This window comes from Panthera leo, chromosome F2, assembly GCF_018350215.1.
Source record: "Panthera leo isolate Ple1 chromosome F2, P.leo_Ple1_pat1.1, whole genome shotgun sequence".
NCBI lineage: Eukaryota > Metazoa > Chordata > Mammalia > Carnivora > Felidae > Panthera > Panthera leo.
In genome coordinates this window covers 49,687,401-49,707,609 of record NC_056695.1, presented here as the reverse complement: position 1 = coordinate 49,707,609, position 20,209 = coordinate 49,687,401, and positions in this window count along the sequence as shown.

The following is a 20,209-nucleotide window of genomic DNA, read 5'->3' as shown; positions in this document are numbered from 1 at the left end:
GCAATCTCCTCTCCCATGTCAATCCTCAGCACTAAGCCGTGAGAGTTTTCTTGTTTGTTATTTTGTATCCAGTCTCCAAAGCTCAAGGGTATGAACTCTTGAAGTCAGGCTCATCCACCCACACCTGTGTCCACAAAGCCCAAGCTCTTTGCTGCTAACTCTTGTTACTTTGTAAAAAAAAAAAAGGCCAGGAAGAGTGCAGCCAGAAGAGGAAGGAATGCACGCTGGGGCAGGGGAACATCTGGATATCCAGCAAGGAAAGGAAGGAAAGGAAGCAGTGTCCAAGAGAAACCCAAAGAGGACAAAGTGAAAGAAAGATGCAGTGGGAACAGAGAAGTCAACGATGGTTAGGAAGGTGGGTTCCTCCTTTCTCCACGTCTGGACCTACAGGAATACGCAAGAATTTCAAGTCTCAACTGAGCTTTTCAGTCCCCTTCTCCTTCAGCGATCTGCTTGACGTTCAGGTCATCCTCCCTGTCACCCTCTGCGCCCACAAACAGTCTCACACCAGCTGCTGGCATCCATCCCTCCACAGTCACAGGTGCTGTGGGCACCAAGGCCACACTAGACCACTGGGGGGAGCACGCCTGCCTGCTTACCTGGGAAGACGCTTCCCTGGACTCCAAACACTTACTCTCAGGGACGTTAGTTGAGAAAGACCCCATGTGGGGGAAGAGGGAGTGAGGCCTGGGGACACTGCTCAGGGGCATTGCCAAATGCCATGGGGAGGAGCTTTAGTCTGCATGGACTGCCATCACAAAATGCCACAGACTCAGTGGCTTAAACGGCAGAAATTTATTTTTTCCCCTTTCTTGGCTAGAAGTCCAAGATCAAGGCATCAGCAGGTTTGGTTTCTTCTGTCCTTGGCTTGCAGATAGCCACCTTCTCGCTGTGTCCTCACAAATTCTTTCCTCTGTGATTATTGTTAAAAAGAAAACCTCAGCCGCCAAATGACATCACTTAAGCCATGTGATCAGTCTGGACTTAACACCTAACCTAACTGCAGTTTCAATATCCCCCAGAAATGTAGTCTCAACCTGTCAGTCAGGAATTTTCCCATCAGCCTCAGTGAGGAATCTATCACAGAGGCCCTCCAACCCCTCAAAGAGGATGAGATAATCCACCTAATAAGCCCCGCTGCCCTTTCCCTTAAGGGAAGGTGACCTCCTGGAGCAATCCTTTCTTTTCTTTTGCTTATAACTCCCTGCCTGACCCTCCTTCCTATAAAACCCTTCCATTCCGTACAACTCCTTGGAAATCCCCTCTGCTTGCCAGATGGGATGCTGCCCGATTCATGAATTGATTAATAGAGCCAATTCGGTCTTTAAATTTTATTCAGTTGAATTTTTGTTATTTAACAGCGTGCACCCCTGATGTCTCTCCAGGTGTCTGAATTTCCTCCTTTTACAAGGACATCAGCCATATTGGATTACAGCCCACACTAACAGGCTCATTTTGACTCGGTCGTCCCTGCTTTCAGGGCCCTATCTCCAAATAGAGTCACATTCTGGAGAATGGAGGGGTTTAGGCTTCAGTGTATGGATTTTAGGAGGACACAGTTTAGCCCATAACAAGCCGTGCAGGAGGATAAAACCACAGGGCATCCTTGGCTTTGGAGCTTTGAAAGGATGGAAGGTGGAAAGCAAAGATGCTAACAGCTAGAACCAAGGGTAAGTCTAGAGTTTAAAACCGTCAGTTAGGATTGAGGTTGTTATGGGTTGTTCCCCTCCCCAGCCTCCCCCCGCAAGAAGATATGTTGAAATCCTAACCTTTGGTACCTTAGAATGTGACCTTATTAAAAATAGAGACTTTATAAAGGTCGTCAAGTTGACATGAGGTGATCAGAGTGGGCCCTAATCCAACCTGACTGGTGTTCTTATAAAAGGGAAATCTAGACACAGGAAGATGATGAGAATGAGGAAGGTCAAAGGGATGGATCCAGGAGTGAAGGAATGCCAAAGATTGCCAGGAAACCACCAGAAGCTGGAAAGAGGCAAGGAAGGGCTCCCCTACAATTTTCAGAAGAAGCATTAGCTCCTTTCTTGACCTCACTATTTAGATATTATTCTTATAACATCAGTGTTAGCTGGATTTAGAATTTTTTAAAATTCTAGAATTTCAAAATTTTAGAATTTTAAATTTAGAATTGAAAAAAAATCTTATCTCAGACCTGCCTTTTGATCTTCTGGAATCTCTCTCTCTCTCTCTCTCTCTCTCTCTCTCTCCTCTCTCTCTTTCCTTATAGTACATCCTTTAGAATTTCCGCTAGTGAGAGTTTGGAGGTCAACCTCCTCAGTGTTTATCTGAAAATGTCTTTATTTCGCCCTTGTTCTTGAGAAGTGGTTCTGCTAAGTATTTCAATCTAGGTTGGCAGTTATCTTATCTCAGTGTTTGCAGATATTTTCTTACTGTTTTCTGACTTCCTTGTTGCTGCTAAATCAGCCATCAGCCTAGGTGTCCCCTTGTTTTGTTATCTCTCCTCCTCACTAACGATGTCTTTGCCTCTGATATGTGCAGTTTTGCCGTGATGTGTCCGGGCACCTTCTCTTGTCTGCCTTCTTATTTATTCTGCTGAGAAGTCTCTTTTCCAGGAGCTCTTAGCCAAAGGTGGCACCACTGTTGCTTCTGTTCCCTCTCAAGTCACTCTCTGCTTCTCAGAATCTCTCTTCCCAGCTGCCCACCAGCCCTTCTCATAGACTTATAAACATACATCTACTCTGATTGCCCCCTGGAGGAGCGAGGCTTCTCGTTCTTCCTTGGGTCTCTGTGTGCAGGCAACCAAAGCAGCACCTGGCTCTGGGGGTGGCTGCGGACCCCTGAAACGGGGTCAGAGGAAGAGAAAGCCACTAACAGGGTAAGTGAGACCTCTAATGCCTGGGGCTACAATGGCTTCAAATCTTTATGTGTGGAGAAAATATGTGTGATTTGAAGTCAGCTCGCCTTTGAAAGAGGAATGTCAGAAACATCACTGGTACTGAAATAAACCCTTTGTTTACCCTCAGCCATCAGGGAACACACGTTTAGCTCATCACCGTTGAGGATGCCAGATCCCTGTGACAATCAGAGGCTTTGCTGGTGGCAGTGAATAGGAGGCTCTGCCGTGGTGACGATGAGCCAAGACTTTTATCTTCCATTGATGGCTCTCAAAGCTGAGACCTTGATGAATTTTTCCTCTTGTTAAGCAGGTCAGAATGAGGAAAGGAGGTAAAATACCTCAAAAGGATGACATTCTTTACTTCTTTCTAAAAGGTTTTCATTGGAAAATGGTGCTTTATTTTATGAAGTCACATAACAAAAATAATTTTGCTCTGATGGAGACCAAAACAGACCACTGGCAATAAAAACACAGGCTTATATTAGGAGACAAAATTAAAGGCATCCCTTATTGGCCATTTATTTTCTTCTGTAAATGTTCTGTTTAATTTTTAACAAATTTTAAATTAAAAAAAAATTTTAATGTTTACTTATTTTTGAGAGAGAGACAGAGCATGAACAGGGGAGGGTCAGAGGGAGAGGGAGACACAGAATCCGAAGCAGGCTCCAGGCTCTGAGCTGTCAGCACAGAGCCTGACGGGGTACCTGAACCTACAGATCACAAGATCAGGACCTGAGCCAAAGTTGGGAGCTTAACTGACAGAGCCACCCAGATGCCCCATGTTATGTCATTTTTCTCTTTCAGATTACCTTTAAAAAATTCACCTTTCTTACTAATCATCTAGTATGAATAATATGCTTCTACTTGGTGATTTTAAAACTTATTTCTTTCTATCCTAGAGAAGTTTTTAATTTTATATGCTCAGATTTGTCAATGTTTCCCTTTTTTTTTGTTTGTTTGTTTGTTTGGGTTTTTTTTTTTTTTGCTTCAGGTTTTGCCTTGTTTTGGAAGGCCTTTCTTGCTGCAAGATTTCAGAGAGATATTCTAATGATCTAGGTTTTGTTTTTACAGCTCCATCTTTAATCCACTTGCAATTTATTTTGTTGTATGGTATGAGATAGGAACCCAACTTAATTATTTTCCCTTTGTGATTATTCCTCATTGCTTCTCACTGGCCTATTTGGCTGCCTTGAAAAAAACGTGCCTGTAAATTATCAGCCCACAATGTATTCCTGAGATCAGCAGTAGGATTCTGTTCTGTTGTAGCTGCGTAAGTGGTGGGCTTTATTCTAAGTGGCAAAACTGCAGGTGAAACCAACCACGGATGCTTAGTTGCAGTAAACACGAACAGCTTGCTGTTTTTCTTCCAGAAAATGCTCTGTCACTCTACCACCCCAGAGTCATTTTCATTCAAATTCAAAAGGAATTATTATATTTTTATGATGTTATTATATTATTTATTGTGTATGTATAATGTAATTTATTATATTATTAGACATTTACTTTATACTCTGCACCCTGTGAATTATCATATAAGATAAAGCCCTGTGCTCAAAGTGCTTATAGTCTTATGGGGAAACTAATTCATATGTATCTATATATATGTATCTATATATATGTACCTATATAATGAACAGATACATATATACGCCTGCAGACGAGATGGAGAAACACTCCAAGGCAGTTTATATTAATACACCATGAGTGCTGTAATGAGTCTCCGCCTCCCTCCAAGTCCCCAAGCGGGTAGGATGGTGTCGCCATTTTCATTTGCCCGGAACAAAGTAGGGGATTGGTAAATGTTGGTGTGCGGTAATAGGTGGCCCTGGGAAGGAGAGAAGAGAGACATCGTGATAGTTAATAAAGGTCAGAGGATGGTTCTAGAGGTGGTACGGTGCCCATGCCAAGGATTTGGAGAGATGGAAAACAGGAGGAAGGGGCCACCAGGTTCATCTGCCCCTAAGTATTGTCTCCCTGGGAACCAATTTTCTGTTTTCACATTAGTTCAGGTTGTCTGGGAGGGAAATGAAAAGCTGCAAACGTGATGTTGATCTCCTTCAATCATTGGTCTTCAGATGTTCCCAGAGCCCTGTGGCTTTTCAAACCCGTGGAAATAAATTCTCTGGGAGCAGCTTCCCTGCTGAGTCTCCTTTCCGCAGGAGGGACCAGCCAAGCGTGAGGCTCGGGCCCAGAATCCATCTGTCACAGGGCATTAGCTCTGCGAGCGAGCGCACACCGTGCTCACGGAGAAGAGGCAGAACACCCTCATCATTCCCTGCCTCCTCCCAGACTCAGCCCTAGTGTCAGCCAACAAACAGCTGCAGGGTTTCTGCCCAAGCCCAGGAGTGACACCGTTGGCCCCAAAGATGCTGACCCTTCAAGCCAGGGCTGAGGGGCACAAAGAAAGGATGATAAAGACAAAAGAATGGACCCCGGCTGGCATCCTGAGCCAAACCCCCTGAATTTGCCCTCCTACCTGGGGAGGAGGAGTGTGCCTGTGGCATGGGTGTGGCAAATACAGGCCCGTGCAAAGCTGGCTCCTCTGATGCTCCTCCCAGGAGTAAAGTGGGAAACCTGAGACCCTCCTGGTCTCCCAGGGGCGGGAGGATGGTCCTCGGAGAACCTGGGGAAAAACAGGTTTTCTTCCCTCCTGAAGTATGTTCTTGGCTCCACCCAGCCCTGAAGAGAAACAATCTCATTCCCACAATGACCACACATAATTGTTTTGTTTTAAATGAGATTTAGTGAAGAGACTTTGGACAATTACTGTCTTCTGTTTTCCTTTCTCTCTTATTGGAAATTTGGGGCCAAATGCGGGGCGTGAACTAGGAAATGGCCTGGGTTCTCGCACCTGCACCTTCCTACCCCTAGTGCAAGCCAATTTTCCTCCCCAGACACGGGTACTGGAAGCCGAATTTGCCTTCCCTACCCTCCCGACCCAAGATTTCCCCTAACTGCTGCTGTATTAAAGCTGTCACGGGAAATACCAAGGAGATCCACAGCCTAGGATAAGTTCCCCTGCCCCTCCCGTGTGTCTCAGAGCCATGCCCTCTGCCGCCCCAACTTATGATTGCTGGTAAGCCTGTCTGCCACGGGGATGAGTCTCTACAGCCCCAGCAATCCTGCTCCCCATCCCGCATGATTCCTTGTTCCCCAAAGCCCTAGCTGGTCCTCTCCAGGCCACGCTGGTCACCACTAGCTCCAGATTAAACCACCCTCTGGACTGCAGTCAACCTGTCTGTAAAATGAGGATGCTATTTGCCTCCAGGATGGTTTGGAGACCTTGGTGACAGAATAACTGCAAAGCACTTATGTTTGGCTCTGCACAGAGCGTGTCTGGAAAAAGTACTTGCTGGCTGTGGCTGCCACGCTCCCAACCTCGTCATCCCATTTCAGCCTTGAAGACATTTTTTGTAACTTTTGCATTTGTGGAAATCAAAACAATACACTCTAACCCTCTCCTCTCAGAATGGGTAGGGACTCTTCCTCCTTGGCATCCCACAAGAGACACCCCTCTGTTTCTTGTGCTCGAAGGACTCCGCGAAGGGTCCTTTCCACACTCCTGTCCTCCTTGGTCTCCAGTCTGCTGCTCTGAGCACAGGCTTTTCTCTGGATGTCAGGGCTAAGGCTTTTGATCCCAACGGAACAAAGTCTAACGAGTGCTGAGACCAGCACTCATAGCTCACACAGAAACTTGGCTGCCTTTTGAGTTCTAGCCTGAAAGCAAGCCTGCCTTCCTGCCAGGGTCACAACAGGGAGAAACAACACGCATTCACTCAGTATTTACTGAGCACCTCCTTCCTGCGCGGCACTGTTCTAGCAACTAGGGATACATCAGTGCACAAAACCGGCAGATATTCCTGCCCTCATGGAGCTTGTGTTCCAGCAGGGAGGGCAGTGGGGACAACAGACAAAGAATATGAAAAAACAGAAATAAGTTAACACAAATTAATCCTCCAACAGATTATCGCACTGAACTAGCATACCTCAAATTTAAAATTTAGAGGTGCCTGGGTATGAGAGGCCTGAGAAAATTAAAACTTAAAAGCTTAAGTTACGGGAAACTGAAACCTAACCAAGCTTAACCAGCTTGTTCCGCTTCTGTACAATTGCTTGGCGCGCCCATGTATTCCTGATCAATCATTGTTGCCTGGCACATCCGTGTATTCCTGATCAATCATTGTGATACCCGTACCCCCGGTTGTGGTCTGACCTAAAGGCAGGAACCAATCGAATACTGTTAAGTGTCCAACTTTAAACACCAACCAATCGCAGCTCTGTAACTGTGGAAAATTCCTGATTTCCCCATGACTTGTTTGTACCTGTCTATAAAAGGGGTGTAAAAACCTCTCTCAGGGCCTCTTGGCGTCACCGGCAATGGGGGCGCAGAGGTCCAGGTTCGAACCTGCAGTAAATGACCCTTGCTGCTTAGCTTTGACTCTGGACTCTGGTGGTTCATTTTTAGGGGTCTCTTAGACTCTGGGCATTTCAGGTAGCTCAGACAATTAAGCATCTGTCTTCAGCTCAGGTCACGATCTCACTGTTTGTGGGTTCAAGCCCCTCATCAGGCTCTCTGTTGACAGCTCAGAGCCTGGAGCCTGCTTTGGATTCTGTGTCTCCTTTTCTCTTTGCCCCTCTCCCACTTGTGCTCTGTCTCTCACTGTTTCTCAAAAATAAATTTTAAAAATATTAAAAGGTTTTTAAATGTGTGCATTTATTCCCAGTGGCAGTTTCATTCAGACCATAATGGCCGTGGTGACTGCTCTCATCTCCTGAGGCCACAGGGACTGGTCAGAGAGCTCTGCAGAGATTTCTTTAAGTTTCTCTTTTCAAACCCCACACGCGTAGAAGAGTGGACCCAGGAAAACGTACCCTACGCCCACTTACACAAATGTTTGATGCGTGCCGTAAGAAACCAGAAAGAATGCAAGTGTAAAAGGCACTTCACCATAAGCCAGTGAGGGCTGGTTCAGATACTTTAAGAAGAAAAGGCCGGCACAATATAGAACACTGAGGAAAGAATCACCTCAAGGGGTCTGTACCCTTAGCAACTTCTCCCAGGCAGCAGAAGTAGGTTCTGTGGCAGAGTTACCTGAAGGAGAAGGCGCATGCTTCTAAACTAATGAGCCCTGCGCATTGAGAAGTGCCTTCTAGAACCTTTATTTACTTTAGATAGTCACACACACGGCCGTTTTTAGTTGTCTATCTAATCTCTACTTTCTATGAGAACCTTCCTTCACAGCTTCTGCCTACCATGAAAAACTCCAGGGGCGCCTGGGTAGTTCAGTCGGTTAAGCATCTGACTCTTGATTTCAGCTCAGTCATGATCTCACGACTCATGAGTTCGAGTCCCTAGTCAGGCCCTGTGCAGACGCTATGAAGCGTGCCTGGGATTTTCTGTCTCCCTTTCTCTCTGCCCTTCCCCCCACTCACACACATACATATTCTCTCTCTCTCAAAAACAAATAAACATGAAAAGAAAAGAAAAGAAAAACTCTAGCTCTAAATCCTTGCATAGCCAGTATTTCTTGTCCTCCAGGCATCAGCTCATATGTTGCCCAATCCTGAGTAGTTGAGGATATACCCTTCAACCCACACTCTCTACCTACTTGGTCACTTCCTTTAAAGGAAGAACCAAATATAATTTATTTCATTTTATCAGAACTAAATATAATTGGAAATGATCTTTTTCACTCATTCATTTCTTTGCTCACTTGTTTATTGGACGTCTGTCTCCACCAGAAGATAAGCTCCATGGGAACAGAAAACTTATCTTGTTCTGTCTCTCGCCAGCTTCTAAAGCAGTGTTTGGCAAGAGTAAATGTACAATAAATATTTGCTAAATGAATGAATAAAAAACTGTCAGCTTTGATTTAACAAATCAGCTTCGATTTCGCAACTACCTCAAGTAACCATCTTATTTCCCTTCCTTTTTTTCACAGTCCAATGTTCTACCTCCACTTTTGATCACTCTTTCCCTGGTCTGGCCCCATCGCCTCCCTGGAGCAGCTCTCTTGAAGGTCAGCCACGGTCACCTTCAAGGTCAGACCCAATGGCCTTTCCTCACGTTCAGTTGCTTTATCTCCAGATCTGGCAATAAGGAATCTTCCTGAGATGCTTCTCACGGATGTGACCCTAGACTAAACTGAGCCCTTTTCTTTTCTATATGTTTTTACTTTGCTCCCTAAATATGTGTTCTTCCTACTGCCCTATCAAGTAAGACTATTCCCTGGGGTTCTATCCTTAGAGGGTTGCTTTTCCCTCTCTCTCCTCTTACATCAAAATTCACCCCAATGCTCGGTCTTCACCATTTATCATCTGGATGATACTCATGGGAATTAGAGCAACAATTCATAAATGGCAGTCCTTTTTCTTTTCTTCTTCTTCTTCTTCTTCTTCTTCTTCTTCTTCTTCTTCTTTTTAAGGAACAATATTTAGTCCTTTTCCAAATGTTACAGTAAAACCAGGTGGAAGAGAATGGCTTTAGCAGTTAAAAAAAAAAAAGTACAAATCTGGGGTTTGGCCGTTAAAAGTTATGCACAGCAATGGGAGGAGAAGAAAAGGCAAGAAGTTGTTTCACATTACAGACCTCCCCTCTCTCCAAAGTCCAAAACTTGCCTACCAAGTCAGAAAAGAGACAGTTGATTCACAAGCTGCAGGTTTGAACTTGAGTAAGACATTTAAATTTTTTTTTTAACGTTTATTCATTTCTGAGAGACAGAGAAAGAGCATGAGTTGATGAGGGTCAGAGAGAGAGGGAGACACAGACTCTGAAGGAGGCTCCAGGCTCTGAGCTGACAGCACAGAGCCCGACATGGGGCTCAAACTCACAAGACATGAGATCGTGACCTTAGCCGAAGTTGGACATTTAACCGACTGAGCTACCCAGGCACCCCTTGACATTTATAAAAACCTAGACAGGGGCAGTGTCCTCCCCAGCCCAGGTGCCACTAGGCACAGCACAGGAGACTAAAAACTCAGTGGAAAGGGGAGAGAGAAGACTGGGCACTCAGGGGTTGTGAGTGTCAGCACCCCACATCTGGCTCAGGGATTTGGGGAGTAAACAAAACCTACTTGGAAAAGAATAGGGAAAGAAAACTAGCAATTGCTTTCTGCAGGGGTGGGGAAGGAGAGGTAGGGGCAGGAGCAGAAGCGTCTCACATCACAAACCTAACTTGGGAAACCACAAGGGACCATCTTCATCTGGCCTTAAGAGGAAGGCCACATGGATGATGGGAGAGTCCACAGGAGGGAAAAGGAGAGGAAACGTGGCTGGGAGGGGGCAACAGCCCCTTCCTTTCTGGGCACAGGAAGGCAGGCTGGGCACTAGGTCCAGGCAGTGACCTCACAAGCAAGCCGTTTTTGCAGCTTCAAGATCACCCAGCTGCCCACCACCTCCCCCCCCCCCCCCCCCCCACTTACTCATTCTGCTGGCTGGCTGGTGGGTGGCTCTGCCATGGGGCCCTGCCTCTTCTGTGTCTCCCACCCCCCCACCCCCGGGGGCAGCACTAGCCTCTGCCCCTTTGGTCTGGGGCTCCTGGCTCCTCTCAGGGGCATCAAGAGCCTTCCCTTCCTGGGTTGTGCCTTCCTAGCCCACAGTTCTTTTGCCTGAGGCACATGTAGGATTGTTTTTCTGTATCCACTTTGAGGAATGACCGATCATGTGACTTACTTCTGTCAGTGAGATGTGGAGGGAAAGTGTTATGTGTCACTTCAGGGCAGCAGTTTTATGAGCCAGCCCTTGGTTCTTCATGTTCCCCTTTCCCAGTCCCTGTGACCACGGAGAACATGTTGAGATGGAGCCTCCATCAGACCGAATCTCTGAGTAACTAGGATGAACAGAGTCCCCTTCCTAAATTAAAGTGGCCGCAACGAATGAATTACAAAATAAGCACCATTGTTTCCAGCCCCTGGGATTTCCCTGAGGATGGTAATTGTAGCATCATCTGGCCCGGCCTGACCCATACAACAGCTCAATCTGAGATTTTTCCCAAACTCCGGCTGCCTTCAAAAGGATTTCGATCTGCCTTGGGGCACCTGAGTGGCTCAATCAGTTAAGCACCTGACTTTGGCTCTGGTCATGACCTTGTAGCTCACAGGTTTGAGCCCTGCATCAGGTTCCCTGCTGTCAGAGCAGATCCCGCTTCAGATCGTCTGTACCCCCTTCTCTATACCCCTCCCTGCTTGTACTCACTCTCTCTCAAAAATAAACACCAAAAAAAAAAAAAAAAAAAAAAAAAAGATTTCCCTCTGGCTCTACTGAAAGAAATGTAAGCCCAATGTATCCATACCCGAACTCATCGTTTTCCTCCCCAACCTTAGCACATACCTCTCTCCCTGACTTTTCTAGTTCAGTTAATGGCACCAACACTCTTCTGAAAACCTAAACTTTATGTAATGAGTTACCTCATTTTGTCCCTGTTCTATTGTTCCCATGGGTGCCTCCCGGGTCTAGCTGTGGACTCTTCGTTCCTGGATTATTACACCGCTGGAGTCATCTCACTGCTTCTGTCTGCGTCTATTCTCTTCACGTTATGGTCAACTATCCTTTCTTAGCCATTGGCCATTTATGAATGTGCTAAACGTAAATATCTGGACCACATGATTCCTTTGTTTGAAAACTTCAATATGTCCCCATTGCTGACAAACTCTCAATCCTTGCTCTGGCATCTGAGACCTTATTTTCTCTCCCTTCTCACCCCCTCACGCAGGACTCCTTTGCACGGATGTTACGTGAGCACTCGCCCACTTACCTCACTAGAAATGGGAGACAACCTGGGCTGGTTTGTCTCTGGTGCTCTCAGAAGTAATTCCTGGTCTGTGGTTTTCTTCCCGTATATGACTATCAAAACTCAAGTCTCCCTTCAAAATTCTGCTGAGATGCCACTTTCTTCACAGAACCTTCTCTGATCACTCCAACCCAAAGCGGTTCTTCTCTGACCCCTGGGGCTCTTGTTCTGCTGTACTTTTTACTGTCATAGTGATATCTGCAGCTGTCTCATCTCCCTTACTGGACACCAAGCTTTTCTCCTGAAGTCGCCATATCCTGAGTATCTGTGGCTTCCCCACAGAGCAACTTGGGATTTTTCATAAACCCTTTTTAAGTGAAGAAGCACCAGGACATGAAATTTGTGTGACTGAGAGAAGTCACAGGAGAGGTTCACATTTTGACAAAACAGAGCTATATTAAGCCTCAGGCAATAGTTGGTCTTATTGTTGTTTTTCAGTGTTGTAGCCAATAAGAAACAGACCATCACTGGGTTACGAAATTTCATTTTATACGAATTAGAGATATACTGCTGGTGATAATAACCATCCAAATATTAGAAACATCTGTAGCTCACCTTCATTAGCTTTTCCTGTACAGTATATTGAGGAAATACTGCCAGACTTCAACTGTATGCTACTTATGAATTTTTAGTCATAGCAAAACACTGGAAAAGTAACTGAAAACCTTTAAATCTCCCTATTGTCATTTCTTGGGGGCGGGGGAGGAGCGGGAAATCCTTAACGAAATGGCTTTTTTTTCTTTTTTACTTTTTAAAAATGTGTATTTATTTTTGAGAAAGAGAGAGAAATAGAGAGAGAGCTAGAGCACGAGTGGGGGAGGGGCAGAGAGACAGGGAGAGACAGAATCTGAAGCAGGCTCCAGGCTCAGAGCTATCAGCCCATAGACTGATGTGGGGCTCGAACCCATGAACCACGAGATCATGACGTGAATTAAAATCAGAGGCTCCACCGGTTGAGCCACCCAGGCGCCCCGAAATGACCCCTTTATAATGCTCTCTTTGCTCTTAGATTTCAGCTGCCACCCCTACCCATCTCACCCTGGGAATATGGATGACATCATGTTATAAAGTAATGAGTGACAGGGGACTGGTGACTCTCTACACATAGGGAACAAACACAAATGTAAACTTGCTCTGAGAGGTCTCCGTATCAGTAGTTCTTAATCTGTAGTGCCCAGCCAGCATCACCTGGGCACTTGTTGGAAATGCAACTTCTTAAGTCCTTTCTTAGACCTGCCAAACCAGAAACAGTAGCAATGGGGCCTGAATACTCAACAAGGCCTTCCTGGTGATTCTGATGCACATGCTCATTTGAGAACCACTGTTTTATATCATCTGACTAAAGTCAGGAGAACTGAGAAATTCCCAGGATGGCCAGAAAATATCTCTGGGCTTTGGGTTGCTCATCTGTTCTTAATATATTAGGTCTCTTCCTACAGTGACGGCTCAGATTTGATGAAGGGATTGTTGTCATAGCTTACCAAATATTCTTCCGCATGAGAGATACAATTACAGTTTTACCTTGTCCTTTTGATTAAATAAACAGAGACCCACTCAAAGTAGCTTAAGTAGGGGGAGTGGGATTAATGCCAAAATCACATAAACAGATTAGGAGACGGGCCTCTGAGTAGCTCAGTCGGTTAAGTGTCTGACTTTGGCTCAGGTCACGATCTTGCTGTTCGTGAGTTCAAGCCCCACCTCAGGCTCTGTGCTGACAGCTCAGAGCCTGGAGCCTGATTCGGCTTCTGTGTCTCCCTCTCTATCTGCCCCTCCCCCACTCATGCTCTGTCTTTCTCTCAAAAATAAATAAATGTTAAAAAAATTTTAAAAAAAGAGAGATTAGGAGAATCCCTTGGACATCTAAGAAGGGGAGAACTAAAATATGGCAGGACCTCAGGCAGTGTGGAGCTGAAAGATGGTTCTGAATTCAAATTTTTTTCAAAACATCCTGGCAGAGCTTTAATACTATACCATGATTATGATACAATTATAGTCTTATATGCCTACTTTTAAAAAATCTGCCTACCAATTACTTCCTCTGTTTAATCATGCTTCTGATCCCCCATTATTTGGGGCTGCAGGGATAATTCTAATTCTTATCGTTCTAATGCTAGAAGATGTTGGAATTCTAGACCAGCCAGAGTAGAGACAACTCCCCAAAATTTTACACTTTCAGTTGTGACTTGGGAAAGAACAGGCCTTAGGAATGAGGGCCGTGCTCCAATGCTAAGTTCAAAACAGAAACAGACCTGCCCTAACAAAGAATGGAACCAGCCTGCCAGGACCCAAAGAATCCACCAGTAACTTAACCATAATTTCAATACAAAGAGAAGCACACCTAGGAAAATGTAGTCAAATTGCTGAAAACCAAATGTGAAGAGAAAAATCTTGAAAGCAGTCGTATTTTTTTTAAAACGAAGCCACAAAGAGGGAGAGAAAAGGATGAATTATGACTGCCTTTCATCATAAAGAATGGAGTCTGACAACAATGAGATGACAACTTTGAAGTTCTGCAACAGACGGAAAGACACTGAGCAACAGAATGCTTTATTCAGTAAAAAATATACTTCAAAAGTTAAGGTGAAATAAAGCTATTTTCAGGATAACAAAAGCCTAGAGAATTTGTTGACAGTAGACCTGCCTGATAAGAAATGCTAAGGGAAGCCTCCAGGCTAAGAAGAAAGAACACTAGGCAGAAAGTTGAATCTACAGGACAGAGTGAGAAAATCAGAAATAGTAAATATTGGGGCACCTGGGTGGCTCAGTCAGTTCAGCATCCAACTTTGGCTCAAGTCAGGTCAGGATCTTGCTGTTTGTGAGTTCGAGCCCCGCGTCTGGCTCAGTGCTGACAGTTCAGAGCCTGGAGCCTGTTTCAGATTCTGTGTCTCCATCTGTCTCTCTGCCCCTCTCCCACTTGTGCTCACGCACATGCTCTCTCTCTCTCTCTCTCTCTCTCTTTGAGAAATAATAAATGAATAAACTTTTTAAAAATAGTAAATGTTATTTGAAAAATATAAAAGAGTATCTTTTTCCTACTGCTAATTTGTTTGAAAGACAACTGATTATTTAAAGCAAAAATAAGACATTGCATTGCAGTGTTTCATGACTCACATAGACAAATAACAAGAGTGAAAAGGATAGGCGAGAGCAATAGAATTTTGCCGTTGTAAGGTTCTTATATTTTATGTGCACTTGTGAAATATTAACTCTAAGTGGACAGTTGTAAGTGAAGAATTCATTTGTCATCTATCTAGAAGCAGCCATAAAAATATCAATGCAGAGGAAATAGAGGAATTAAAATGGAATATTAAAAAACACATTAATTCAAAAGACAGGAAAAGAAAAGATAAATAGGATAGGATAACTTGGAAGTAAATACCAAGATGCGATGCTTAAACCCGGCCATATTAATAGTGCTACTAAATGTAAATGAATTAAACCTTGCAAGTAAAAGGAAGAAGCAATCAGAGTAGACTATAAAGCGAAAGCTGCCCGGAGGAGACAGAAACACAATTTAAATAAATCAGCAGGGACAGGTTGGGAGTAGAAAGATGGAAGCAGTAAGAGTAAGAAGGCTGGCATGAATATTCCAGCACAAAGTAAAATTGCAGACAAGGAATATTAGCAGTGATAAAAGGGTAGTGCATAGTAATAAACGGTTTAATTCGTCAGGAAGACATAACAATCATGCATGTTAGGCAATTAATAACAGAGGTTCAGAATACAGGAGGGAAAAAAAAAACCTGAGAGAATCAAAGGGGAAAATCGACACACCTACATGAAACTGCAGATTTTATTACCTCTCTCTCAGTAACTGATGGAGATTTAGCCGTACTATCAACCAACTTGACCTGATTAATATTTGCAGACCCCTAACACCACACCCAACACCTGCAGAAAGCACATTATTTTCCATTGCACTGGGAATGTTTGCCAAGATAAGCAAAAGCTAGACAATAAAATATGTCCCCACAGGTATCAAAAGATCAATATCTTAGAGTCTGTTTTCTGGCCAAATTAGAATTATGTTAGAAATCAATAATAAGGGGCACCTGGGTGGCTCAGTCAGTGGGCGTCGTACTTCAGCTCAGGCCATGATCTCATGGTCTGTGAGTTCCAGCCCCGCGTCGGGCTCTGTGCTGACAGCTCGGAGCCTGGAGCCTGCTTTGGATTCTGTGTCTCCCTCTCTCTCTGCCCCTCCCCTGCTCATGCTCTGTCTCTGTCTCAAAAATAAATAAACGTTAAAAAAAAATTTTTTTAAAAATCAATAATAAGATACCGAGAACATTCCCGAATATTTGGAATTAGTGCAAGATGTACAGATGCAGATAGCAATCACCAAGTGTGATAAAACATTTTACCTAAATGACAGTGAGGGATGAAGCCACAGCACAGTGTAAAAGGATATGTATAACTATAAGGATATTAGAGAAGAAGAAAGATTTAAAATCAATGATCTAGGCTTCTACTTTAAGAAACTAGAATAAGAACAAATCAAATTCAAAGTGATTAGAAAGTGGGAAATGAAGAGCAGGAATCAGTGAAACAGAGAACAAAGAATATGGAAATTAACAAAGCCAAAAGGTGGTATGTCGGAAAGAGAAACAAAATTGATAAGCCCCTAGTAAGCCTGATTAAGAAAAAGAGAAAATTATCAATACCAAGAGTAAGAGAGGAGGGCTCATTATTTTATTTTATTTATTTTTTTAATTTTTTTTTTAAATGTTTTTATTTTTGCGACAGAGACAGAGCATGAGCAGGGGAGGGGCAGAGAGAGAGGGAGACACAGAATTGGAAGCAGGCTCCAGGCTCTGAGCTGTCAGCACAGAGTCTGACGTGGGGCTCGAACCCACAGACTGAGAGATCATGACCTGAGCCGAAGTCGGACGCTTAACTGACTGAGCCACCCAGGCGCCCCAGAGGGTTCATTATTTTAAATGCTACAAACATTTAAAGGATGATAAAAAATATTGTAAATAGCTTTATAACAATAACATTTGGCAACTTACATAAAGTCAACAGATTCCTTAGAAATCATAGCCCAAACTGAAAGATATTCTAGTAGCTTTTTATTTATTAAGCAAATTTAACTGATAGTCACATCTTTCCCACAAAGAAAATTCCAGGCCTAGATGGCTTCACTGGTGAATTCTGTCAAATATTTATGAAATAATGCCAGTTTTACACAGATTTATTCAGAAAATAAAGGAGGAAACACTTGCTGACTAATTTTTTTCACGAGGCCATCATCTCCCAGATAACAGCCTGACAAGTATCACAAAGAAAGAAAATTAAAGACCAATATCTGGACACAGATGCAAGAATCCTTAACAAAATAATAAATCAGCTCCAGCAATATATAAAGAAAATAATACATCACAATCAAGTTGGGTTTCCTTCCAAATTTTTAAATGGCTTACCATTGGAAAATCAATCAGTGTAATTCATATAGTAACAGTGTGTGGGTGAAAAACAATACAAACATCTCAGTAGAAGGAGAAAAGGCATTTGACAAAATTTACCAGCCCTTCGTGACAAAAACTCTCAGCAAATTGAGACTAAAAGGGAACTTGCTCAATATGGTAGAGCATCTACAAAAATCCTACAGCTACCACAATACCTAAGGGTTAAATATTGAGCATTCCCTTGAAGTCTTGGGCAGAACTTCTTGACAAGCGTTCAAGCTGTTTCCTTTCCCCACCTGACTGGTGCCCTTCACTATTCCTTCTTCCTCTTTTTTCTCTCTTAGAACCGTAGATGTGATGGCAGGAGCCACAGCTACCATCTTCTAACCAGGAAGCAACCTTGAAGAAAAAATAAGCTACTTTCACTGGAGACTCTGTTATCCTGTGCTGAACGCAGTTCCTGGTTAATACAAGAAATGACTTTGGTTGCGTACTTATTGTATCCTGGGCTGTGTTGGAAGTGGTCATTTCTTTTGTCATTTTAACTCCCAACAGCCCTTTGAAGTGGCCATTACCTGCCTTTGCGGCAGATGAGTAAACTGACACACAGTAAGTCAACAATAAACAGAAAAGCTCACTTCCTTCAGGCAAACTTTCTGAAGAAAATTCACCAAATCTTCCTCTTTGTTCCTGTCTAGTGCGTATCTTATCTAGCAACAGACATATTTTAGGTACAGAAGAATACACTTTGGTCATATTCAGAGAGGTCCTTTTGCAGTCTGGGATGAGGTCTTATTCACCATGGCGTTATTAGTGCAGAAACAGAATTTAAAAAATATATATATAAAACCATATTTAAAAAATAAAATATAGAGACTATACTGCCCTGCAGTGTATTCTTTGGGGTTGTCATTATTAAGAAGACCAGCTATACAGTGGAGACAAGAGCAGGTGGCAATCGGTAGTGTTTGAGCCCTGGGATACCAGGACCTGAAAAGTTCTTGTAATCAGCAGTCTCCCACGGGCACTGCTGCTTGCTGGGACCTGTCTTCACATTCCTCGGACCCCTGAGCCCTACTCTGTTCCCTGTCCCGAGAACCTGTTCCATAAGTGCACAATGCTGTTTTTGAAATCCAGCTGATAAACTGCCCAGCCCGCAGATAGGAAAAAGACCTCTGGCTGGGCGGACTAGTGCTCTGATAATCCCATACTACAGGCAGAGAGGAAGGATAACAGACCTCTTGCAGCGACTGCAAGGTGCTCCCACTGCTGCTTATTGTGTTCCAAGAGGGAGACCTTTCCATCATGGTGCCGTTGTGGTCCTGCTCTCTGTGTGTGCGGTTTGTGTCCCTCAAACTGAACTCCTGCCCAGAAGGGTGGCTGTCTCCTCTCTGAGTGTCCTCTTAAAAGCCACGACCTTTCTCCTTCACATTCAAGGTGTACTCAGCTCCCCAGGAAGACTCTGGATGTAACTATATCATTAAAGGAAGCCTCCAAGTGTTTATTTCTGTTTCCATTTTGTCTCTGGTGCTCATTCACATTCACCCATTCACCTGCCCCGCTCCAGCTAGGTGTGAGAAAACGAACTACATTCCAGACAGGGAAAACAGACCAAAGCTAGTTAAGGGCTAAATTGTTTTGGGGCGTTTTTCTCTCTCGGTCCCCTCCTTTTCTATATTCTTCTTTCCCTCTTTCCCTTCCCACGCCCATTTCCTCTTCCATACCATGAAAAATGCGTGATAGGGTTTGAGGTTCAGCTTGGAGTGAAGGGTCACAGTATTTACACCTGAGACTAGAAAGATGATTTATTGTGAGAATAGAAAAGATAGAAGACAGAAAAGATGGGCCTGTTAGTATCTAGAGACGGAGGACCAGTCCATTTGGAAGAGAAATGATTCCTGGGTATCTGAAGTGCCTGTCTCTCAGGTAATTTTAAGACTTGAGGCCCTGTTGTACCCTGTCACTTCTTCTGAGAAAGCCCAAAGAACTAGATTTTTGGTTTTGTGAGTCTGGCATTATTTCCGTAAGTCTTCAGGCACTAAGTTTATACCTTGAGGTGGACTAGACTGTCAACTTTGAGTGCCCAGCACTCATCAGAACTCAGAATATTTAGGATGAGTCCACCCCCTATCCTGCTGCTCCCCCTTACCACCGAGGCATTGATTTTGTTGTTTTTTTTGTTGTTGTTGTTGTTGGTCTTTGCCTGTTAGCCCACAAAGTTCTTGGCTATAATAAATCAAGAATGAACTAGGCAATGCATACTTTTTCTCACAATTTCCAAAGTTTCCCCAGCAAGAGCTTGAAATGTGCTAAGGAAGGCTCAGGATTGCCTAACACATAGTTTCTTGCCCTTGCCTAACACATGCTGTTCATTACTCTCAGATAGGGCCCAAGTCATCAGCAGTCAGGGTTTGGGTACCCCAGCATATCACCCAATGTAGTCTGTGGGGGCCCTCATTGATCTTGGGTGGCCACCCCAAAAGTCTGTTGTCCCCAGCAGCCCAGCCAGACCCATGACAGAGGGGAGCCCAGACCCTGCAGGTGAAAAGCAGAGAAAAGTCTGACCTATTTCTTGCCTAGGAAACAACCAAAGAGGCTGCTCAATAAGGAACCCAAGGATCTATGAGGATTCTGAGGTCACCCTGCTCCCATGTTATGTTATCTTCCAGGGGCTGGGACTTCCTGTCCCATCACTGACTCTCCAGGACAGAGAGCCAGCCAGTGAACTCTCCCAGGGTATTTTTAAGGTCCTGTCTTTTGGATGTCTGCCCAACTCTGCCTAGCTGTACCTTCTGACAAGGCCCTGAGCTGCCTTGCTGCCTGAGATTTCTCGCTGGGGTCTTTTATGCAACCTTGATGGTAGCTGAATGCACTGGGGGTACATTTCTTCTTCAGGGAAGATCAGACGTGGTCTGCAAGGAGCTCAGCAGAGGTACCCCCCAATCCAGCAGGTGATCCCTCAGTTTGGCCCTGAATGTCCAGAGAAAACTTTTTTTTTTTTAATGTTTATTTTTGAGATAGAGAGGGAAGGAGACAGAGCATGAGTGGGGGAGGAGTAGAGAGAGAGAGGGAGACACACGGAATCCGAAGCAGACTCCAGGCTCTGAGCTGTCCGCACAGAGCCTGACGCGGGGCTCAAA